Below are 26,137 nucleotides of genomic sequence, written 5' to 3'. Positions count from 1 at the left end.
GTGAAATGGGTATCTTGTTCCTCACAATCCCCTTTCTACCATCACTGGGTTTGTGTTAATGAGGTGGCTTTTAGAAGCACCTAGGGATGGGGGCTGGTTGCCAGAGAACCAACCATGATTAATTAGAGGGTGGGAACTTTCAGTCCTACCTCCCTCGTCTGCCCTGGAAGGGAGAGGGGCTGGAGCTTGATTCAATTCACCAGTGGCTAATAATTTAATCAATCTTTGCTGTGTAATGAAGCCTCTATAAAAACCCCAAAGAGGAGGGGGTTCAGAGAGTTTCCGAGCTAATAAATACAAGAAGATGAGAAGAGAGTGACATGTCTGAAGAGGGCATGGGAGCTCTGGGCCCCTTCCCCACATTTTCCCCTGTGCATCACTTCCATCTGGCTGTTCCAGAATTATATCCCTCTATTAAAAAGACCTGTGATCTAGTAAGTAAAATGTTTTCCTGAGTTCTGTGTTTAAAGCTCTTAACTGAACCCAAGGAGGGGGCTGCAGGAACCTCTGATGTCTAGCCAATCTGTGAGATGTACAGGTGACCATCTGGGCTTGTGATTAGCATCTGAAGGGGTGGGATGGTCTTGTGGGACTGAGCCCTTAACCTGTGGAATCTGATGCTCTATTCAGGTAAAGAGTGTCAAAATTGAGTTGATTTGTAAGACACCCATCTGGTGCCAGAGAATTGCTTGGTGTTGTGTTGGACTCACTCCCCTCATATTGGAATTGGTGACCAGAACCCCTTTAAAGTGGTTGTCTCAATGTCTTTTTCTTTTTTAATGTTTATTTGAGAAAGAGAGAGAAAGAGAGCGCAAGCAGAGTAGGGGCAGAGAGAGAGAGGGAGACACAGAATCTGAAGCAGGCTCCAGGTTCCAAGATGTTAGCACAGAGCCCGACGTGGGGATTGAACTCACAAACCGTGAGATCATGACCTGAGCTGAAGTCAGATGCTCAACCGACTGAGCCACCCAGGCACCCCTGAATGTCTTTTTAAAAAGACTTTCTTTTCAACTATATTTTATTTTAATTTTTTTTTAAATTTACGTCCAAGTTAGTTAGCATATAGTGCAACAATGCTTTCAGGAGTAGATTCCTTAATGCCCTTTACCCATTTAGCCCATCCACCCTCCCACAACCCCTCCAGTAACCCTCTGTTTGTTCTCCATATTTAAGAGTCTCTTACGTTTTGTCCCCCTCTTTTAAAGCCTTTTAAACTTACCACCATAAGGCACAGTTCCTAAACTTACACTGTGTTTAGAGTTAGGCATTAGGGTTCATAATGTTTAATGTCAGATATTTTTCAGAACTGTAATCTAAATTTCTCTTCTAAGTCAATCTCAGGAGAAAATGGAGAGGAGGAATGTATATGTAGGATATCAGCATTTTCTTTTCTGAGAACTGCTCTGCGTCAGTAGTAAGGTAGTTTTTATTTTTAACATATTGTCTCATGTGATCATTGTAAAGTGCCATGTGTTGCACATCTACCACATTTCCAGATGAAGAAACTGAAACTCAGAGAATTTAAGTTTATTTATTTATTTTGAGAGAGAATGTGAGCTTGGACGCAGGGGAGGGGCAGAGAGAAAGTGAGAGAGCCTGGGCTTGCCAGCAGGGGAGGGGCAGAGGGAGAGAGAGACTCCCAAACCAGCACCTTACTCTCATCTAGGAGCTCAACTCAGGGCTTGAACTCAAGAACCGTGAGATCATGACTTGAGTCAAAATCAAGGGTCTGACGCTTAACTGACTGAGCCACTCAGGTGCCCCTGAAACTCAGAGAATTTGAATAACGTGCTCAAGGTTCCACAGCCTAGTAAATTGAAGAGAAGGAATATGTAGCTAGAAATCTAATTTCCATAAACATGCTCCTTCCTCCATAACTGTTGCCTCTCATAGAACAAGGGAAGGATCTTATGTTATCACATGATAAAACAATTTTGGATTTTGGGGTCATTTCTCACTTTACCCCCTTTTATTCATATCTTGGTTAATAAAAAATCTTTCCCCTATCACTAATATATCATGATTTGATAAGATCATGTATTGCTTCATTTATAACCCATGCCAATCCCTATTGATAAGCTATAGATGTTTAGAAGTTACATTCTTTTGTTTTTCTTCTTCTTTTTTTTTTTTTTTTAATTTTTTTTTTTCAACGTTTTTTTATTTATTTTTGGGACAGAGAGAGACAGAGCATGAACGGGGGAGGGGCAGAGAGAGAGGGAGACACAGAATCGGAAACAGGCTCCAGGCTCCGAGCCATCAGCCCAGAGCCTGACGCGGGGCTCGAACTCACGGACCGCGAGATCGTGACCTGGCTGAAGTCGGACGCTTAACCGACTGCGCCACCCAGGCGCCCCTGTTTTTCTTCTTCTTAAGTTAACCTTAGAATTGATTTCTTAGAAAATACAAAGATTTATAGTGTCTCACCAGCTTTTTCCTGTTCCTTTCATTTGATAGACCAGTCACTCAAATGCACTTAGCAAAGAACTCTTGGTATTACAGCTTTCCCTTCATAATAAGGCATTCTGATACATGGGAAAGTAGATACCTGAAGTAGGTGAGTGCTACAAAATATACAAAAAGAAGGGTACCATATTTATTAAGACCATTTCTAAATGAGTCATCTTCTATGTATGAGTACAAATTTTTTTTGTTTTCTCTAACTAAATTCCTTAACATATCTTACTAAGTCTAATCTTAGTTCATATATCTGTTTTCTATTATGAAAGAAGTCTATTTTTTATTATTTTAAAATGACCTGGGGCACCTGGGTGGCTCAGTCGGTTAAATGTCCTACTTCAGCTCAGGTCATGATCTCATGGTTCTTGAGTTCAAGCCCCATGTCGGGCTCTGTGCTGACAGCTCGAAGCTTGGAGCCTGCTTTGAATTCTGTGTCTCCCTTTCTCTCTACCCCCCACCCCCAGCTTGGACTCTGTCTCTCTCTCTCTCTCTCTCTCTCTCTCTCTCAAAAATAAATAAACACTAAAAAAAATTTTTTAATGACCTATTGCTGATATAGATGATATGGATAGCTTGCCTTTGTCTTTCATACAAATATTACCAAATAATATACTGTTTTGATAAAGTTAATTTCTTATTACAGTGGTTGTATATAGACATTAATATGGTTTGCAAATAATGATAATTGCCTTGAGAAAAAAAAAATAATCCCTGACATCCTGGAGCTGGTCTGGTACTACAAGTCAGGCCTTGGTGTTCTTCCATTAAATATCCACAATTTCATAGACTATTAGCATCAGACAAGTCCATACTGTGACTATCATGAATCCAGACAAAAACAAGACCACTCTGTAATTATGTCTGAGCACAGACAAAACATGAACAATGTCCAAGCCACAAAATACCAAATATATTCCTATTTTGACTAATATGTGTGATTGTTGATTTTTACCAGTTACAGCTCTAGCCTTGGCCCAGTCTCCTATACCTCTAGAAAAGATTTATTAAGGTAGCCACTCATAGAGTTATCCCCATTTTCATGACCACATCCTGTCCACTGTTAAGCCCTGCTTCCTTAAACCCGCCCCAAAGTCACTTGACACAAGCCAAATTATTTAAGTCCTTTCCAATACCTTGTAACAGAGACACTCCACAATTCACCATTCATTTCATTCTCCAGCAAACCTTCTCTCTTCCTGCAAGGAGTGATAAGCTCAAATTTTTTTTCATATCTTATTACATTGACAAGATTCTAAAACTACAAAGAATAATAATAGTGACAGCAAACATTCCTCTTCAAAGGGGCTAACATGTTTTACCATGTATTAATACTTGCTTTCCTTTTAGAGCAGTTTCATTTATCATATTAAGAATAGTTCTAGGGGCATCTGGGCAGCTTGGTCCATTGAGCATCTCTTTTTCGGCTCAGGTCATGATCCCAGGGTTGTAGGATCAAGCCCTTCATTGGGCTCCATGATGAGCGTGGAGCCTGCTTAAGATTCTCTTTCTCCCTCTGTCTCTCTCCCCTACCTGCACTCTCTCTATAAAAAAAAGAAAAAGAAAAAGAATAGTTCTGTATTTTGAAAAAATCTTTATCTTGAGATTGACACAAAATTTTAATTTTTTGGCTATCAACTCTTCTTTTTAAAAATATTGTAATGGGATATTATTTTGATAAATTTTCCTTCCATGAATTCCCAAATCCTTTTGGGTTGTGGTTAATTGTTCTTTTAATGGTTTTCAGCTTTAATAAATTATGTAATTTATGAATTTTATTCATTTAACAGATATACTTTTAATATCCACTAGATACCAAGTTCTATCTTAAGTCCTAGACATGTTGCAATATAAGAAGTCATAGGGAGGGATGGGAGTGTGGCTATAAAGAGGTATCCTTTTAACTGAACTGTTCTGCATCTTGACTGCTACGGTGGTCACATGAATCTCCATGTGATCAAACGTGAAGGAACAACACACACACACACACACACATTAGCACACATTAGCACACATTAGCACATGTAAAACTGGTAATCCCTGAATCAGGTTGGAAGATTCTATTGATGTTAATTTCCTGGTTGCAATCTTGTACTCTGGTTATTCAAGTTGTTGCCATTAGAGGAAATCAAGAACTCTCTGTACTGTGTCTTATAACTGCATGGGACTCTACTATTAACTTAAAATAAAAAGTTTTTAAAAATTGATAGTCCCTGACATCATGTAGAATACAATATAATAATAGACATAGATCATAAAAAAATAACTATATGATAACTACTATAACGTAGAGGAAAAGTATAAGGTGCTGTAAGTGCATACAGTATTAGAATCTAGTCTATACTAAAGGGTCAAAAAAGGCCTTCCTGATGATATAACATTTAAAGTGAAGCCTAAGAATGAATAGGAATTGGTCAAACAAAAAAGAGGAGAAAAATAGAAGATCATCACATTTCAGGGAGTGGGGTTTCAGTAAAGAATCATAAGGAAGGTTGACAGAAGACAATGCTAAAGAAAGAGTTTGGGAACAAAACATACTGGACCTTGGAATTATAGTAACTTTATTTGGAGAATAATGAGGATCCACTAAAAAGCTTTAAGCAAGGCACTAATAATTTCAGCCTATATTTTTAAACTATTACTTTGACTTACAGGTAAAGAACAGCCTGGTTGGAAAGGATACCTACAAATATGCAGAAAAAAGGAAGCTGTCCTAGAGTCCAGGTTAGTGATGCAATTCTTGGAATTGGGTGGGGGTGGTGAAGATGGGAATCAGTGAATGGACAGGTTTGGTAACGATTTGAATGCGAGCTGTTGATGGCATAGATTATACCCGGATTTTGGAATGGGCAGTGGAGTGGATGGAAAAGCCATATTCTCAGGTGGGGAGGATTAGAGGAAGTACAGATCGGAAGTGGGGTAGGGGGTAGTTTGGTTCAATTTTAAATCTAGGATAAGATGCCAGCAAGAATTCCAAGTGGGGATTTCAAGTAGTCAAGTAGGTATGTCCAACTGGAACACAGAAACAGAGATATGGGCCAGAGATAAAGCTTTAAGTCTTGGCATATAGATGATATTTAAAGTCAAGGGGGTAGCTACAGTCATTAAGGGAGAGAGGGAAGAGAAAGAAAAGAAGAGGCCCAGAGGAAATTCCTGATGAAATTGAACATTTAAAGGTCAAGGAAACTTAGAAGGAGCAGTCAAAAGGAGTTAAAAACCCAAAAGTGATCTTAGGGAAGAGGAAGTTAGAGAGTATGTAAGAAATAAATAGCGAACTATGTTAAATGATCTGCTGAGAAGTCAAGTCGAATGAGGCATAGAAATGACTGCTGGACTTAGGAACATGAAGATCATTTGTAACTGGGGTGGAGAAGGGGAGAAGGAATGTAAATGAAGGTAGGCTTACTAATTTGGAGGAAGATGCGGGAGCTGTGTGTAGCCAGGTCATATTGACTTTCTCTATAAAAGTATAGACACTGGAAAAGGAGATTTAAGGAAAAAGAGGAAGATGTAAAATAATTTTTGCAAGAGAGAAGAGCTAGAGTAAGCAGTGAGTAGACTAGAAAAACCATTCAACTACTGAGGTAGGTTTTTTTATTTTTTTAAGTTTAAATAAATGGAAAGTATCCAAGTTTTCTCTTGGATAAGAAGACTCAGTATTGTAAAGATGTTAATCCTCTTCATATCTATCATTATATTTGGTGTGGTAATCATAATTTGTATTAAAACTACTATTATAGCTCACACTATGTATCAGGCACTGGGTTAAATGGTCCTACAACTCTAATCAAAGTCACGAGTTCATGGGAATTTGCAAAATGACTGTAAAGTTTGTCTGAAAAATAAACATGCAAGAATAGCAAAGAAAATTCTGGGAAAGAAAATAGCAAGTGTGGATTAACCAACTGTAATTGTGGTTTGCAACAATAGAAAGCTCAATGGAAAGAACTCAGAAATAATCACAAGTTTATGACAGGGTGACTTTGATAAAGCTGGGTTTTCCAGAGAGTGGGGGAAAAAACAGGTTTACAGTGAAAAAATCAGGGATGCCTAAATAACCATTTGGAAAATAATAAAGCTATATCTCTACAAATTTCTTATCCCCAAGTTAGATAGATCAAAAATGTGAGTGTAAAAAAATTAAATTGTAAAAAAATTAAACAAAACTGTAAATATTTTTATGATATTGTGCTGAAAAGACCTTTTTAAAAATTTTTTTAAATGTTTATTTATTTAGAGAGAGAAAATGAGCAGGGGAGGGGCAGAGAGAGAGAGAGAGAGAGAGAGAGAGAGAGAATCACAAGTAGGCTCCGCACTGTCAGGCACGGAACTTGATGTGGTGCCCGACCTCACAAACCACAAGATCATGCATGACCTGAGCAGAAATCAAGAGTCAGATGCTTAACAGACTGAGCCACCCAGGTGATCCATGAAAAGACCTTTTAAAAAACAGAATAATATTCATTCTTGACATGGCAAACACACACATACACAGTGCCAAAAGACCTTGTTAAACTAGGAAAAATATTGTCAACTTTTAGGATGAAAGATTGAGCTCTCATAGATCAATTACAAAAATATGAAGAACCCAGTATTAATAAGAAAGGCAAAGGAAATAGCTCAGAGCAAAAGAAATGATTAATAAACATGTGAAAGATGCTCATTTTGTCACTAATTTTAAAACACAAAAAGTAAAACAACAAAATGGTATTTTTATCAGATTAATCAATCCGATTAGCATGTTATTTTTGAGTGCCTACTATGTGCCATGTGTTTTTAGTATTTTCCTATCAGTATATTTTCCATAATATTCCTGTGAGCATATTTTCCATAATAAACAACCAAACTTTTAATAATATGGTCAGTAGTTTGAATGGACACAGATGCCTCTAAAGAACTTGGTAATGCTTCACAGGTGGCATATTTTACTTAAGTCAAACTCCACAGTCTTGTTTATTTGCTTGATTTTATTCTGCATCGTGTGAAAAAGAATGAATTATCTTTAAAAGCAATGTTTTTTTAATATGCTCACAAAGCTAATTATTTCTCTCCCATTTGATTATATTTTATTGAATTGACAATATTTCGGAAAGTGTAAAGTTAACATTTGAATGTTAATGGCAAACCAAACCAGAAACATAACATACTGATTCTTCTCTTTTTTCAGCCAGAGGTGAGAAGAACACTTAGTGGAGCTAGTATTTCTTTATTTCGTCATCTCTTCATTCTTTCATTCAACAAACATTTATTGAATGTCTGCTCTGTGCCAGGATATTACAATGCACAAGACAAAGAGAATCTCTACCCTCAGATTTTACCACTAATTGGGGCTATAGGGAAGGAAACCTGCAATGGGAACACTGTTTTAAGAACTTAAATTTTTATCAAGTAACTGAAATTTCCCCTTGCCTCCATTCTTTCAATACAGAAAGAGTGTAGTGCTGCGCAGGGTACCTTACTTCTGTGACTACACTTGATACTCATTTATGGGTGACTGAAAAACCTTAAATTATCTTTCCAAATAATATGTCAAAACTAAATGCGCCTAGGTCATGGGCTTCCTCTAGATTAATAAGGCTAAACTTTTTGGCAACATAGGAGAGATTTTTCAGGTTTAAATGAATCATTAGGAATGAGTAAATCACAGGCATAACAAATGTTCTATAATTAAGAAGATAAAGATGTATGTTAAGAAGAATCATAAATCTCCAAATACCCAAATACCCATTTGTCTTTGTCAACAAATACTGGAAAGAACCCACAGAAACAGGCAAACACATAATTCTGAATAGTTTATACTTTCAAAAAAACATTAAGCTAATATACACTTTCTTAGGAAAGAAAAAAAAAACCTCATAGACTAAAGAATTAAAATAGTTTCACAAGTTACTTTATATGGTTCCTAAATTATATTAGATTGAATCACATGAAATTGCTCAAATTTGATTTTTTTTTTTTTTACCTACAAAATTTGCAATTTCATGTGGCTCACTCTACTGGAATTACATCATTTCAATTCCTAAGAGGAAGTCTTTGCATAACGAGTAATTTATAGAGTTCTCACTATGAGCCACACTGTACTAAACCCTATCTGACATCAATCCAAGGTTGTACCTGGGGCCAAGGTATGAGCCTTGAATTAAGGAGGGTCTTTGAACTTAAACGAAAAAAAATCCAATGAAAAATTGTTACTAAACTTTGGAACTTCACATTTCTTTCAAATATAGACATGAGCAGTAAACTTTGATAGCATTACCAGCACGTTTGTTTTTGTCACCATTGGAATTCAGATATTTTCATATTCCATTCAGTTGTCCTAGCTATCTCAAATTAACATTTATACTTAGCACACACTTGAAATTTCCTGTTGCTATTAAACCTACCTTTAGGTCTTATTATTTAATGCATTTATTACTAATTACAGATTTGATTTTTAAAGTACTTGGATAACTGAAGTTTGATTAGTTTGTTTTATAACATTGTATCTTTTGTGTATTTAATATATATTATTCTGGGGAGCTCCCGGAGGGCTCAGTTGGTTGAGTGTCTGACTTTGCTTTGGGTCATGTCTCGTGGTTTGTGAGTTCAAGCCCCTCATCAGGCTTGCTGCTGTCAGTGCAGAACCTGCTTTGGATCCTCTGTCCCCCTCTCTCTGCCTGTCCCCTGCTCATACTATCTCTTAAAAATAAATACAGACTTAAAAAAATTTTTTAATATATTATTCTGAGAAAAGGTTCCAAGGGCTTCACCAGACTGTTAAATGGGTCCGTGGCACAAAAAGGTAAGAACCCCTAGTACCATTTTAAGATCTACTTTTTTTTTAGCAATTTCAAATATACAATATGGTATTATTAACTATAGTTACCCATGATGTACATTACATCCCTGTGGCTTATATTTATTTACTGAAGTATAATTAACATACAGTGTTATGTTAGTTTCAGTTTTATAACATAATGATTCAACAATTTTATACTTTCTCAGTGCTCATCATGATAAAGGTACTTTTAATCCCCTTTATCTATTTCACCTGTCCCCCTACCTATCTTAATCTGACAACCACCAGTTTGTTCTTTGTATTTAAGTCTGGTGTGTTTTTGTTGTTGGTGGTGTTGGTCTCTCTTTTTCTTTCTTTCTTTCTTTGTTTTGTTTCTTAAATTCCACATATGAGTGAAATTATGCGGTATTTGTCTTTCTCTGACTGACCTATTTTAATTAGCATTATACCCTCTACATTCACCCATGACTTATTTATTTCACAACTGGAAGTTGGTACCTTTTGGCCCCCTTCCATTTTGCCCATCCCCTACCTAACCCCACCACTATCAACTACTAATCTGTTCTCTGTACATATGAGCTCAAATTTTTTAAGATTCCACATATGAGATCGTTCAGTATTTGTCTTTTTCTGTCTGACTGATTTCATTTACTAGAATGTCCTCAAGATCCATCCATGTTCTTGCAAATGGCAAATTTTCCTTTATTTTTATAACTGAATAATATTCCAGTGTGTGTGTGTGTGTGTGTGTGTGTGTGTGTGCGTGCATGTGTGTGCATACACACATTTTCTTTATCCATTCATTTATTGATGGACACTTAGGTTGTTTCTGTATCATGGCTATTATATATGATGCTGCAATGAATATGTGGGTGCAGATATCTTTTCAAGTTAGTGTTTTATTTTCTTTGAATAAAAACACTCAGAGGTCAGATTGCTGGATCAGATGCTAATTCTATTTTTAATTTTTTGAGGAACCTCCATACTGTTTTCCACAGTGGCTATACCATTTTGTATTTCCACCAACAGTGATGAGGGTTCCCTTTTCTCCACATCCTTGCCAAACTTGTTATTTCTTGTCTTCTGATAATAATCATTCTAACAGGTATGAGGTGATATTTTATTGTGGTTTTCACTTGCATTTCTCTGATGATTAGTGATGTTGAACATCTTTTCATGTGTCTGTTGACCATCTGTATGTCTTCTTTGGAGAAATGTCTATTCAGGTCCTTTGCCAATCTTTTAACTTGATTTTTTATATTGATTTATGTGAATTCTTTATATATTTTGGATTTTAACCCCCTATCAATTATACCATTTGCAAATATCTTCTCCCATTCGGTAGGTTTTCTTTTAGTTTCACTGATAGTTTCCTTTGCCGTGAAAAAACTTTTTTGTTTGATGTGGTCCCATTTGTTCCCCTTATGTTTTCTTCTAGGATTTTTATGGTTTCTGGTCTTCCATTTAAGTCTTCAATCCATTTTGAGTTCATATTTGTATATGATAAAGAAAGTGGTCTAGTTTCATTCTCCAGTTTTCCCAACTCCATTTATTGAAGAGATTGTTTTCTCCTTATTGTATGTTCTTGCCTCCTTTGTTAAACATTAATTGACTGTATCCGCATGGGTTTATTCCTAGATTCTTGGTTCTGTTCCATTGATCTGTTTTTGTGCCAGTTCCATACTGTTTTGATTACAATACCTTTGTAGTATAGTTTGAAATCAAGAAGTGTGATACCTCCAGCTTTGTTCTTCTTTCTTAAGATTGATTTGGCTATTCTATGCTTTGTGGTTCCATACAAACTTTAGGATTATTTTTTCTAGTTCTGTGAAAAGTGCATTGTATTTTGATAGGGATTGCATTGAATCTGTAGATTGCTTTGAGTAGTATGTACATTTTAACAATATTCTTCTATTCTATAGGCACAATATATTCTCTGCCCATTTTTAAATTAGTTTGTTTTTACATGCAATGGAAAGAAATGATAGATTCAGAGTAAGGCAGAATCCCATCTAATCAGGAAACCACTAGAGATTCCATACATACCATTTCTTCAATTGTTAGAAATTTAACTATTATTAAGTCATGAGCCAGGTACTGGTGATTCCCAAGTACCTTTCAGTCTTACCAGGATAAATTGATATTGACAAGTAATACTTTCCCAAACTCTACTCTTTATTTGTGTAACAGTAGATGTAGATATGATACAATCTTCACTTTCCTTAAAGAACAGTAAGGATCCCCTGGGAACCTCATGGGGTATTATGATGTCCCCCCAGGAGGACATCATGGCTGGGCAATTGCCCACTAGACTAACATGATGAGTGAGCTCCCATTGTAGCTCTCCCTTTTGTTAATTCACTGCTCCCAACAGTGTAATGGTTTATAGAACATGGTTCTGCATTCAGATGACCTATGTTTGAATTTCCACCTCTGTGCTCCTAGAGAGATAACCTTGGACAGGTTAGGTACCTTAGTTTCTTCAAACTGTAAATGAAATTGATAATATTACTCTTTTCATAGGGATGTTGCAAGCATTAAAAGAGATGTTTGCAAAATAGTTGACATACAGCTTAATAAACATTAGCCATCTTTTTTTTTTAAACATTAGCCATCTTTATCATGACTGATGCTAATACCATTACTTTCTCTATGTGTCTTCTTTTCCTCTTCAATCCTCATGTCATAAATGAATGCCACTTCATTTATGTGAGGAAAGAAAGCATTAGTGGATTCATGTAGCAGGGAAATTTCTCCCGTTGATTATAGGCCTTTTGTACTAGAGGAGATAATGAGGCTAACTTCCTAAGCTACTTGGAGAGAAAAAAGAATGGCTAAGAAAGGCAGACTCTCTCAGCAGTGGAAAGATGTGCTTCCACAAAGAGTCCCCTTCTAAGGTGGTATGAAACTTTTGTTTCCAAGGCATTGTAGGTTTTCACAATTATGCTAACATAAATAATTAATCCATTTTGAAGCTATGGATATGTGAGCTTTATTCTCCTACTGCCCTTGAAGTTTATATTCCAGGATCAGTGGATAGTTGAAACCATATAATAATTATGACCTTCTGATAATCCAAGCCCCTTTGGTCTCAAGGTGGAGAGATTGGAAAATCAGCATGTATTGAGTACTTACTACATATCAAGTGCTATGTGTAGTTTTTGGGGTTTTTTTTTTCACATATTATCTCACCGATACGACAGCTCTATGACGTAGGAATGTGGCTCCATTTCAACAAATGAGAAAATGGAATTTAACAAAATTGAGTAGTTTGTCAAGCAGAAAACACAGCCAGAAAGGGGCAGCATTGGGATTTGAATGTTGGTCAGTGCAACTGCAAGCTCCATGTTTGGTCATATAACACCACCCTGGTTACCTGTGTGTTAAATGTGCTGCTAAGGTAGCTGTGGGATATTAGCTTCATATGTGAAAACTGCCTCCCTGCCCCTGAATCACAAGGTAGCTGGTATAGTCATTATCTCTGAATTTCACAAACCTGCACGAGGTTAAAATTATTACTGAATTTAACCTTTTAACAATACCATAATCTTTGCTCAAGCTGTAGCCACATAACAAAATGCTATGTCAAAGGTGAAGCAAAAATTAGAAAGTGAGTGATTTAACTAAAAAGAACATGCTGACACTTAGATTTCTCTGGATAAGAATAAAGTGGTTCCAGTAGACTCAGAACTTGTCATTTGTCAAAGTCCACAGGAGGGAAGGTGTTATCTTTTTCCGTCGAACTCCAGGTTCACCAGACAAGGCTTATTGCAGAAAAAGAAAGTCAAGAGGTTATCTCCCACAAACATTAAGAAACTCTCAATAGTCAGGGAATGGTGCTTTGGATGAGATTCTCAAAGATCTTATCATTGGGCTAATGGTTTTAAAAGTGAACTTTTTCCTTCTATTTGGCATTCATGAATCATACCATAAATGAGGGCCCTGGACTGTAGTTCGCATGGGTATTAACCATTTGATAGCTCTGTGTCTATGTTTATTCATGAATCATCTCTTCTCAGAAACTAATTTTCCATGTTATGTACTCCCTGCTGACTGTAAAATAAAATTCAGCTGAGCTTTGAGAAGTTCCTTTGAGTTCATCCAATAAAGCTAATCCCATAAAGTCAAGCACAGATGAAAATGCACAGCCTATGGTATTTATCTTCGTTGCTGATACATAGTGTTTTTCTGATCTGAATTATGTACCTAAAGATATTTTGCTCCTAAGGAAGTAGGTTCCATAATGACATTTATTCATTTTTCATCCAATTAATAACCTGTTGTTTTCTGCAGTGCCAAAGAGGGTTTGCCCTTTGGGTGAGAGGGATCCAGATCAGCCAGGGCACTCACAAGCAAGCTCCTATGACGATCACCGTGCTGGCAAATAGCCTCTAAAGAAAGCTTGACTAATGAATGGGGTTGCCACAGAACAGTTCAGCTGTGGACTTGAAAACCCTGGCACCTTCCTCCTGGGAAGTGAGTATGAGTAAATATAGTAAATCGCCACTTTAATTAAACAGTCACTGACTATCCAAAATGAAAATCTTCCAAACCTAGATGACCAAGGAAAGGCCAATACAATCACCTTTCTGGGGTCCACTTGCCTTCTGTAAAAAAAGGACTGGAACAGCACATCTCTAAGAGGCCCCAACTTGAGGGGAGCTGGTATCAGTTCTGCCAGGGCTACAGGCTGGCCTCAGAATAATCTAATCCCAGAGCAATCTGGAGATTTTACAAGCAGATAAAATGGGAAAAGATAATTGTTAAAGATTTGAGAGAAGCTAGGAATCTGCATCTCTCTGGGCCTTCTTTTAAGGGCCTATTCATTCTTTCCCCTCCAATTGGGATTTGGAATGGCACAAGAATCATTTTATAAATAGAGAGCTGGGGAGGAGGCCAAGTGAGTGTCACAGAACAGACCTTCCTGGCACTTATAAAAGCCAATATCGTATATTATTTCACTCAAGTAATATTTACCAATGCCTTTTATCTACTAGACTCTGTACGTAGAAATAAGACTTACAAAATCAGGGTTTAAAAGAAAGAGGACTTACCCAGTTTTGTCTCATAAAAGGCAAAGATAACACAATTTCTCTGTACATAATCATCCTATCCACTTTCCATTTTTTACATTATTTTTTGACTTAGTGCAGATCAGAGAACACAAACAAAAAAACACATCGTTCCTCAAGGGAACTTTGAAGCAAGAAGAGACCATAGTCTCCAACTCGGTCATGTGATGAGCAACATATTGACCAGCTACTCAACCATTATTTCAAAGTCTTCACTCAGTTTTGAAATCCTTAAGGGCCACATCTATCCTTGGCCCAAGAAGTGGGCTATATTCTGACAGGCAAAGGGCAGTTTGTAGCCCCAATTCTGCCAGAAAAAAAAACATGATTCACATTGACAGTATCTTAGGTCCTGGCTTCTCATAAGCTAACTTATCTTATCTATCACACACCTTGACAAGTTTTCTGTTTCTACCAGTCTGACCACATGGTGCTTTGTCTAAGACTCTGAGATGATAAGGGCTTTAGTTTGCATAAGCTTTTTTTTTTTTTTTTTTAATGTGCCTTATTTGATATCAGGTAAATCCAGATGAAACATGATCAGAAAATGGTTGAGCAGATCCTGGGAATGTTTGTGGAGTAATGGTGTCAGGCAAAGACCACCTATTTTAGGAAAATAGCTATCTGCCCAGTTAGATACCAGTTAGATCCACAGTTCACGTCCTCATAGCCAGGGGCGTGGTTCACTTGGACCAGGGCTTCCCTAAATTTTCTATTCAAGGGTATCCCACCAATTGACAGAAGTCAATGCTATGGGGAAAGGAGTAGTTCGATGGTGTAGGGGAGAGGTTACTTTGAAAAAATTATCTTTTCTCATAATATGAAAGTGAAGGAAAGAAAAGAGAGAGCTATAGAGCCCAGAACGTATGGTAACTCACTGCTGTAGGAATTACAGCTTTCAAGATGAGTTAGTCTGTTTCCAGAAGATAGAAGGAAGGCATGGCAGAGAGGAGAGGGAGACAGACTTCCTGGCAAGGACCGCTCTGATGGCATCTCCCAGGGAGGAAGGGCAGAGTGAAATCAAGACCGTCAGAGCCCGTCAAGTTTTCTAGCACGCTGCATGGACACAATGGCTTCCGGTTTGTAGAGGGTGATAATAGCAATGCCCAATAACTGTCAAACCCTCTAGAGTTTGTATGAGCTTTCACAGCATTATTTAGATGCCCAATACAAGATAAATTATAAATTAGGAGCTATTTGTTTCCATCTTATTGATGAAAATCCTGAGGCAGAAAAGGAATTAGTAACTTGCTGACAGTCACACGGCTAGTATGTGACAAAACTGTGTCTCAAACTCCTCTCTTTGATGCCACATCCTCTGTACTTTTCATAGGACCACAATTGCTGCAGCAATCCATTTTATGGTCTATTCTAGGGAGTAGCGTTGACTTATAAAGGATTCCAGTGGAACTGTGAATCTAGCCTCTCAGACAAGGGGAGGAGGCTGACACTAGATAAAATTTCCAGTCTTCTAATGGTTTTAAAGTGCCATCCTCATTCTAGCCCCCTAAAAGACACACTCGTGTGGGGCGCCTGGGTGGCGCAGTCGGTTAAGCGTCCGACTTCAGCCAGGTCACGATCTCGCGGTCCGTGAGTTCGAGCCCCGCGTCAGGCTCTGGGCTGATGGCTCGGAGCCTGGAGCCTGTTTCCGATTCTGTGTCTCCCTCTCTCTCTGCCCCTCCCCCGTTCATGCTATGTCTCTCTCTGTCCCAAAAATAAATTAAAAAAAAAAAAACGTTGAAAAAAAAAAAAGATACACTCGTGGAGACAAGCTACCCACAGCCCTAAAACCATGTAGCTGCCAAACAAAAGCACTGAAGGATGGGATATTGAGGTAGTGTGCATCAAGATATGGAGACAAGATGTGTGTATGTGTGCGTGTGTGTGTGTGTGTGTGTGTGTGTGTGTGTGTGTGAGAGAGAGAGAGAGAGAGAGAGAGAGAGAGAGAGAGACAGGCTGAGGAGAAATGGTAGGGACAGTGCAGTTTAGGTGTTTCCTGCTTCCCCGTTCCTCCGATGTGTTCAAAGAAGACACAGGAATAAAAAAAAAGAGACACAGGAATAGTTCATTTTGACATTTAAATTTTTCCTCATGACAAAGAAAACTTCTCTGAATTCATATGTTTGAGTTTTAGTAAAGCCTCGTCTCCTGTCCTTCCACAACTTTTCTCGTAATCAGAGACAAAGTGGAGTGGTGAATCCTAGCTGACCACATGCTGATTTCCTTATTTCAGTGTACTCATCTTTTCTGTGCTGGAGGCAGATGCCCAGAGAGCTTAGCTGAGGTCGTACACAGCAGCTTGCAGTCCGGGAAAGGAGGGTGACTGAGGCGCCGCGGCACGCGTCAGCTGACTTGTAAAATTTCCTGACAGCACACTTATTGCATGTTGTAAAACCCTCGGACATGTACTTGGGGAAAGCTCTTACGGCCACAGCAACACTCCATGTGCCCAAAAGTTCTTTCCAGCCAAGTCAGTGGCATCCGTGGTAAAGTGAATTTGCTTCTCAGGGAAACTTGAAGTAAATGCCCATAAAATCCAATGCACATTAAGGAACCACATTTCTTTTTTTATTATTACAAATTTTTTTTAAATGTTTTATTTGTTCTTGGGAGAGAGACAGAGTGCAAGCAGTGGAGAGCAAAGAGAGAGAGGGAGACACAGAATCTGAAGCAGGCTCTCGGCTCTGAGCTGTCAGCACAGAGACTGACGCGAGGCTCGAACCCACAAACTATGAGATCATGACCTGAGCCAAAGTCGGATGCTTAACCGACTGAGCTACCCAGGCGCCCCTAAAGGACCACATTTCTTAAAAAATAGTTAATGTTGATACCAGTGGCATTGTTCACTGTTGTCAAAATTACCTCCCCAAGGGCTCCCTATAAGTGATTTTTCTAGCAACAGGAGTTGGTTTGGATTTTCTTTTATTATGATACTTAGAGGAATGATCTGTATATGCTGCTTCATTTACTTACTTTTCATTTGTGCTTCAAACCAGCACACTCCTATTTTTCACCTCTCCCCCCTCCCACTCCACTGAATTGGCTTCTCCAAGATCACCAGGAACCTTCCCTTGCTGATGACAGTGTCCTTTGCTTCGTTCACCTTTTAAGCTTTCTTCTCCCCCTTGGCATTGCAAGCTCTACATTCTAAAACTCTTCTTCGATCTTCTCGGCGTGCTTCCCTGACTACTCCTCATTCTCCAAGTTTGTAATTCAATGATGCTTTACCTTCAGGTTCAGGTTCATGGACCCTTGAGAACCTGATGGAGTTATGGACCCTTTTCTCACATGAATGCACATGTTCCAACACGCACAAAAACTTGACTGCAATGAGATACCACCCACACCTAACAGATAGCAACAACAATACCAAGTGCTGGAGAGAATGCAGAGGAATAGAATTCTCATTCACTGCAGATGGGAAACAGTTTGACAGTTTCTCGTAAAGTTAAATATACATCTGCCATACTACCCAGTAATCGCACTCTTTACTATTTACCCAAGAGAAATGAAAATTTATGTTTTCCACAAAAATCTTCATGCAGATGTTTACAATGGCTTTTTTTTCATAATCAACAAAAACTGGAAATGACCCAAGTGTACATAACCCAACTGGTGAATGGATAAACAAACTGTAGTATATCCACACAATGGAATACTGCTTATCAATAAAAAATAACTATCGATACTCATAATTTGGATGAATCTCAAGTATGTTATGCATAATAGAAGTCGAACTCAAATGGCTACATGAATCTGTCTATAACTCATTCTGGAAAAGCAAACATATAGGATTAGAAAACTGGTTGTTGTCCAGGAGTGTGGGTGTGGGGAGACATTAACTACGTCAAAAGTCATAGGACTATATATACCAAGAAGGGTCAATTTTACTCCATAAATTGATACTTCAATAAACCTGATCTTGAAAAAAGACCAACCACTCTTCCTTAAACCTTTGTAATAGCTGTGTCTGCAACTGAACTCGTTATCTCTTCAATCCATACCTCATTAACATGGCACAAGTTTGGGTTACATATTTCCTTTGCTCAAAAACCTGCCAACTTTCTCACATCCTATGGAATAAAGGGTGACCTTAGCCTGATGTGTAAGTCTGCTAGTGATTGAGTTCAAACACCTTTTCAAGTCACATCTCCCACCACATCTTCCCACACACACTACCTCCAGAAACATTATCGATATACTAGCAGAGCCCTGCAGTGACCACAGTGCTTATACTCTCCTGGCTTGTGTGGAGCCTCTTCCTAGAATATTCTTCCTTCAAAATTAGTGGGCTAGTGACAAAATTTCTATTCTTTGAGAGGTGGTGCAAATATCACAATCTCCAGTGAACCCACCCCCAGCCATGCCTCTCAGAACTAATTACTCTCTTCTTTGGTGTGCCTTTGGCGCACATGGTGGGGGGAGGGGGGGTGCGTACATGAGTATGTATGTGTATATGTGTGTGTGCACATATTTTAATAGACTCAGTTACCAGGTTGAAGTTATGTATGAAATTGCTTGACCTTACTAGAGAGTCCATCTCTTCAGGATAGGAATTGTGTCTTACTCATTTTTGTAGATCCCACAGCTTACTAGGAAGGGCTTCTTCCAGGGAAGATAGTAAATATTTGCTAAACTAAATTTAATATGGGCCATTTTCTAAAATTAAAAGAAATTAAATTCCACAAATTACAAGAAAGCTTAAATTAAGGTCCATATATCCTGTAAACAAGTCTTGTGTTCTGTGCCTGCTATGCAGACTGCTCTAAGTTTTGTTTTGTTTTGTTTTCAACGTTTTTTATTTATTTTTTGGGACAGAGAGAGACAGAGCATGAACGGGGGAGGGGCAGAGAGAGAGGGAGACACAGAATGGGAAACAGGCTCCAGGCTCCGAGCCATCAGCCCAGAGCCTGACGCAGGGATCGAACTCACGGACCGCGAGATCGTGACCTGGCTGAAGTCGGACGCTTAACCGACTGCGCCACCCAGGCGCCCCGACTGCTCTAAGTTTTAATCCAAAAGATAAAGAAAATCCTTGTCCCAAGATGTCTCCCCTATTAGCCTTCAACTGCACCACATATAATCAAAGGAGCAATATCTGACATAGAAGAAAGACCTCTGGGGGCGCCTGGGTGGCTCAGTTGGCTAAGCATCCGACTTCGGCTCAGGTCATGATCTCACAGTTTGTGGGTTTGAGCCCCACGTCTGGCTCTGTGCTGACAGCTCAGAGCCTGGAGTCTGCTTCATATTCTGTGTCTCCCTCTCTCTCTGCCCCTCCCCCACTCATGCTCTGTGTCTCTGTCTCTCAAGAATAAATAAATATTTTTTAAAAAAATTTTTAAAAGCAAAGAAAAGAAAAAGAAGAAAGACCTCCAGGAGCGCCTGGGTGGCTCAGTTGGTTAAGCAATCCAACTTCAGCTCAGGTCATGATCTCACAGTTTGTGGGTTCGAGACCAGAATTGGGCTCTGCACTGACAGCTGAGAGTCTAGAGCTTACTTCAGATTCTCTGTTTCCCTCTCTCTCTCTCTCTACCCCTCCCCCACTCACATTCTATCTTAACATAAATAAATAAACATTAAAAAAAAACAAGAAGAAAGCCTCTGGTACACATGACACTTGGGACTGGCCTTCTTCAACAACCAAAGTAAGGCTATTAGACCTCTTGGATTTAAATCACATTTAGGTTCCTGTATAAGGGTCACTTTGTTAAAGTATATTTGCTGTGATTCATTACTAAAGGTTTCTCTGTTCATTTCAAATAAGGACAAGAGATTAGTTCCCTGGTATAAGTTCTCTGAATGTTGGTGTTTTTTTTTTGTTTTTTTTTTTTTTTGGGACAGAGAGAGACAGAGCATGAACGGGGGAGGGGCAGAGAGAGAGGAAGACACACAGAATTGGAAACAGGCTCCAGGCTCCGAGCCATCAGCCCAGAGCCTGACGCGGGGCTCGAACTCACAGACCGCGAGATCGTGACCTGGCTGAAGTCGGACGCTTAACCGACTGCGCCACCCAGGCGCCCCAGTTCTCTGAATGTTAAATAGAAAAAAATAAAACCTCATTAGCGGTTCAAGCCTGTAGTCAATCAACAGCAATCCATTGGAATTATCTATGAAATTAGCATTGTTCAAGACAGTCTAGAGGGTATGGACATTAAGATACGCTCTTCATTTCCAAGGGGAAATGGAAAGTCCGGACTCAAGAGAAGGGAGCAAAACTAGTGTGTGAAAGATCAAACACTACCATCCTCATGGTTAGGGATGATGAAGTCCAGCTCTGTCAAGAGAAGAGAGAGCTCTCTACCGGCCACTGTCAAGTGTGAGCTTTTCTAGAGCAAGGCCCACACATCTAGTTTGAGAAAAGGGGTTCAATGAAACAGAGCTGGGGTATTAGTTTCCTAGGGCTCTGTAATAAATTACCATAAACGGCCGGAGGCAGAGGCAGGGGGTGGCTTAAAGCAACAGAACTTTCTCTCACAGTTCTAGAGGCAAGAAGTCTGTAATCATAGTGTCTGCCAGGCTGCGTTCCATGCCAAGGCTCTAGAAGAGATTCTACCCCATGTGTCTTTAGCTTCTGATGGCCCAAGGCTTGTGGCCACATCATTCCAACCTCTGCCTCTAAGGATGTATTGCCTCTTCCTCTTCTCTGTGTTTCTGTCTTCTAAGGATACATATGATTGCATTTAGGGCCTACCTAGGTAATCCTACATAGCTCCTCCTCTCAAGATCCTTAACTTAATCACATCTCTTGCCATATGAAATAATACTCACCCTTTGGCCTTAGAAAGTAATAGTCACAGGTTCCAGAGATTAGGAATAGATGTGCCATTTGCAGGGCCACTGCTTAACCCACTGCAGCCAGCTACATAATTTGCAGTGCCCAGAGCAAAATGCAAGTGCCAGGCCCATATTTGAAAACCAGGAAAACCATGCCTTTGAAAGTACTAACAAGCTTTTTTCTTTGGTGGTCTCCTTGTCTTGACTTGTCATGGCTTTCCGTTTGCTATTTAACGTCATTTTAAGAAAATTTAAGTTATTTGCGTGAATTTTATCGATCATCTTTGTTCTGTGCAGTGATCTTTAAATGCAGATATAATGGTGTTTAGCTCATATGCAGAATACACAATTTGTATTTCGCAACTAATACATGCATATGTATTTCATTCTTACCAGAACATCAGAGCTCTGCACAAAACTACATCAACCGTTTTTATGACACTTCGAGACACACACACTTTCTACCAACCCTGTCTCTGTCTCACTGATGATTAAGGAAGGACTGAAAGGAAAAGGAACTCTGGTTGGCCGCATCTTTCTCTTTCCTTCTGTATCATCCTTTTCAGCCTAAGTGGTTGGCTAATACAGGGAAGTAATATATGTGAGAAAGGATATGATTAGGCCACTTTGGAATTTGTGTTTCTTAGAGTGTCACTGCCTTGTTTCCCATTCGAAGCAAATTCAGGTTTAGATTGAAAGCATGGTTTCTCAAGGCTGTGAGAACCTTATTTACTCAGTCATAGGCATAGCACACTTACCTTGTACTCACTTTGAGTCTTGCTGAATGCCCAGGCATTGTGGGTCCACTGGAATTCTGTGCTCACAGGGCATCCTGAATGCTGGATGTGAGTGGGTGGCAAGATAGAGCAGACATGCAGAGTTCATGTATCTCTGCTCAAGTTCATATTCCATTGTCCCATTTGACTTCGGCTTCCAAAACACAAGTTCAGAGATAAAATCACAAAGAATTTCAAGATGACATCAGAGCATTAAATCAAGGGCCCCTCTGAGCATGGGACCCTGTGCCACTATAGAGATTGCATGAGACAGACCTTCAATAAAGGGCCCTGTGACAGCTTTTCAAAGTATAATAAATGGTAAGGGCCATTTGTGAAGTGTGATCCATTGGTTGTGAAATCACTGTAGCCATGCATCACAGCCAGCTTGAATATACACACCATTTAAAAATAATAGTGATTTATATATAATAAGGATAAGCATTATTTTATAAAACTTGTAACTCAGATATGAATGTCTAAATCTGTTTCTTTCTGTGGGTCACTGAAACCACAGTTCTAAGGGCTAGCCCATGGATTCTGGAGTCAGATACTGAGATTTTAATCCTATTTCCGTCTATTACTCTCAATGACCTTAAAGGGCAGCACTCAAATTTTTTGAGCTCAAGTTTCTTCCTATACAGAAGGTTCAAATAGGATAAGTGAAAGTGGTGGATAAACAGTTATAATGAAGTTAAGCCTAAATTGACGCTTTACTCATAATTTCATACAAATGAATGAGTAAAATTGGTGCCTGAAGATTCCCAATCCTACCATCAAATATAGAACAAACTTTAAAAAAAATTTAAATGTATTATTTCCTGATTTGCTCAAGTGCTTTGAGAGATATAAAGTCTTTCTTTTCAAGTAAATACAGTTGTTTACCTTGCATAGGTGGTTCACATACAAACCTTACAAAGTTAGATTTTAACTTAATACCTATATGTGATAGCAAACCCCATTCACAAATATCTGCATATCCACACCATCCATCATGTTTTATTGGGAGAATGGATTTGCATAGTGTTATGCAGATCAGCTTCTCTAAGAACATATGTCTTTATCTAGAGTTCCCTACGTTTACATAGTAATCAATGTGAAGTTAATGGACCTAACTACTTTCTTCAAATTGCTGGAGGATCATTTCCTGAATATTCTATGTTAAAAAAAATGGAGTATACCATTTGAGATTGAAAAAAAAGAAATACTGAGCCATTAGTAACCTCCTACAGCCTGGAATTAGAGAAAATGTTGCCACAAGGATTTATAAAACATTCCTTCGGGAACTTTCATCATTGTGGCTGCGATCTAGCCAATGATCCTCAACATGGAAAATGGTGTGATGGCGCCATGCCGTTTTGAGAAGTCACCTCTATTTGGAGGAGGAAGGCCACTGATTGTGGTTTTATCTCATTCACATAACATAACATATTTGGTTCCAGCTCCATAAAGGAAGATACTTGAGAGAGCCATATTTTAGGCTCTTTTTACTCTTCTTAAAATGATTGCTTTTTTTTTTTAGATGTTTTTATATAACAAAGCATCTAGGCTTGATGCCAACAATAGTGTAATAAATCTAATGTTATTTTTCAAACATGAGTCCTTTTGCTCTTAAAAATTGTATGAGTTTTCCTTTTTATGCCCACTTATTTTATATTCTTTTCACAAAAGAACAGAGATCTAATAGCTACCCCATTCATCAGGCAAGACATGGTTTCACTGATCACCACAAGGTTTGTGGTTTTAAGTACAGATCATTGACAAAAGGAAACCTCCGCCTCTGGGTACGATGACGACTGAAATGTGGGTGGATGTGCAGCAAACAGCTCCATTATCGTCCCCCAGAATGTATGGACTCAGGAAACAGATTTCAAACATCCCTACACCAGGTTGCAGATTTTATGAGTGAAGAGAAAGTGGGATTCCCTGAAAACACAAAGTAACTCAGACATGTCTTTGGCTGCCAGAACATACTTCAGACAAAAGGGTTAAAGGCAGCAAGAAAGCAGGCAATGGAGTTCCCATAGAACCAGATGCCGTGATGAAAATGCGTCTTGTGTAGATTTTACTCCAGACATCAATGTGCTCACTGAACCTTTGGGAGGTGAGAGCAAAAATAAGAATTAATAATTTCCAGATTCAGGGCTTCAGGGCACACCCTGGTCCACTGGCAATTAGTCAGTCTTTATTTTCTCTTCCTGTTCTGTATCTGTGCTAAATTGTGTTTGTAAGATTTGTTTAAAGCAGCTGTTGTGCTTTCCCATCATTCTTCTGAGATCGGCAACCTCTCTGTGGTGGTAAATTGAGCATTCCTGCTGAGTTGGGGCTGAATCCGGGGATAATGATTTGAATAGTGCCGGTTGAATTGAGAGTCAACACTATAGAAAACAAACACCATGCCTAATGATTCCTAGTAAATACACAGAGCAAAAATTGGCCAAGAGCTCTCAATTAATTCATAATAATAATTTTAAAAGAGCAATACAACCCTAAGAGTGACTGGGAATTCAATGTGCCATGTGGTTCTGATAGATCAATCTAGGGATGAAAAATTTGTTTTCAGTTATTAGTATTTTTATTGTTTTAGTTAGCAGCACGTTCATCAGAAAACATTTTAAGGTGCTTCTGTTTATCATCTTCAGGAGTAAGCAACAGACCACAAATCTTTGTGCTTATGTTTTTAAAAAAACCTTTTTATGTTATTTATTTTGGAGAGAGAGGGAGGGAGAGAGAGAGAGAGAGAGACAGAGACAGAGACAGAGTATGAGCAGGAGAGGGGCAGACAGAGAGGAAGACACAGAATCCAAAGCAGTCTCCAGGCTCCGAGCTGTCAGCACAGAGCCTAGTGCAGGGCTCGAACTCATGGACCATGAGATCATGACCTGAGCCAAAGTCGGATGCTTAACCATCAGAGCCCAGACACCCTTGTGTTTGTGTTTTAAAGGAGGGGAGGTCTGTATTGTCTCACCATTGTTCAAAATGTTAAGAAAATAAAAAATCAATAAACAAAAAAAATACTCAACAGCAATGTTCTGTTGGGCTAGCATCACGTTCTTAAATGAATTTGAATACTTTTAGGCAGACCACGTATCGCCCCTGTTTGCCAAAAGCCCACCAATCCTTACTATTTTTTTTATTTCATATTTTCTCTTACCCTTCTAGCCAATAAATGCATCTGAGTTTACCTCTCCCCAGACCATCCTGAGACTTCATAGTAAATACAGAATCTGTATCATTCCTATAAACTAGTGAGCATGCTGGTGATTCACTGAGTACAGGCTGCATAGTGTAACAGGCAGAAGATACATGCAATGAGACTGATGCATGGGAGATTTTTAGAATAGGGAATATCATAGATGCTACACAGGAGAAACAAACACCTGCATAAAAATGAAGCAGAAAATTATTCTAGATGTCTAGGAGCTGGGTCTGAAGTAAGATATGAATAAAAGTTACACACCTGAGATGAATAGGAATATCTTTTAAAAACCTTTCTTACCAGGGGGCACCTGGGTGGCTCAGTCGGTTGAGTGTCCAACTTCGGCTCGGGTCATGATCTCGCAATTCGTGAGTTCGAGCCCTGCGTCAGGCTCTTGTGCTGACAGCTGGGAGCCTGGAGCCCGCTTCAGATTCTGTGTCTCCCTCTCTCTGCTCCTTTCCCGCTCATGCTCTGTCCCTCTCTGTCTCTCAAAAAATGAATAAACATTAAAAAAAAATTTTTTTTGAAAACCTTTCTTATCAGGCATGCACCTGGCAAGATGGTGTATACCTGGTGAGCACTCAATAACATGCTTGTTAAATAAGCATTTTCTTTTTTTAAGTAAACATTTAAAATATGGTTCTTTTTTTAATGTTTATTTTTGGGAGAGATAGAGACAGAGTGCAAGTGGTACCCCTAAAATATGATTCTTTAAGAAATTGTAGATTGGGGTGCCTGGGTGGCTCAGTTGGTTAAGCGTCCAGCTTTGGCTCAGGTCATGATCTCACGGTTTATGAGTTTGAGACCCATGTGGGGCTCTGTGCTGACAGCCGGGAGCCTGGAGCCTGCTTTGGATTCTCTCTCTGCCCCTCCCCCACTCACACTCTGTCTCTATCTCTCAAAAATGAATAAATGTTAAAAAAAATTTTTTAAAGAAATTGTAGATCCGTTAACTATTGTGTGTTTCTAATTTGAAAAAATTTCAGATGAATAATTTAGGATAAGTGGTGTTGGATGTGTTTAGTTTGAAGACATTCAAACGCACTTGTTCCACACTGGGAAGTAGATGTCTGAAATTTTT

General features: G+C 38.9%; 1 long non-coding RNA gene across 1 annotated transcript in view; it reads left to right on the top strand.

Moving 5' to 3' along the window:
• The window catches only part of LOC131514622 (uncharacterized), a 284,232-nt gene that overhangs the window by 154,364 nt on the left and 103,731 nt on the right, over positions 1-26,137 (top strand). Inside the window, exon 2 of the long non-coding RNA XR_009263171.1 lies at positions 5,112-5,181. This is a non-coding gene — a long non-coding RNA (uncharacterized LOC131514622). The remainder of the gene's footprint in view (positions 1-5,111; positions 5,182-26,137) is intronic.

This window comes from Neofelis nebulosa, chromosome 6, assembly GCF_028018385.1.
Source record: "Neofelis nebulosa isolate mNeoNeb1 chromosome 6, mNeoNeb1.pri, whole genome shotgun sequence".
Taxonomy (NCBI): Eukaryota; Metazoa; Chordata; class Mammalia; order Carnivora; family Felidae; genus Neofelis; species Neofelis nebulosa.
The sequence above is the reverse complement of the archived record's forward strand: the minus strand, read 5'-3'. Positions and strand labels throughout refer to the sequence as shown.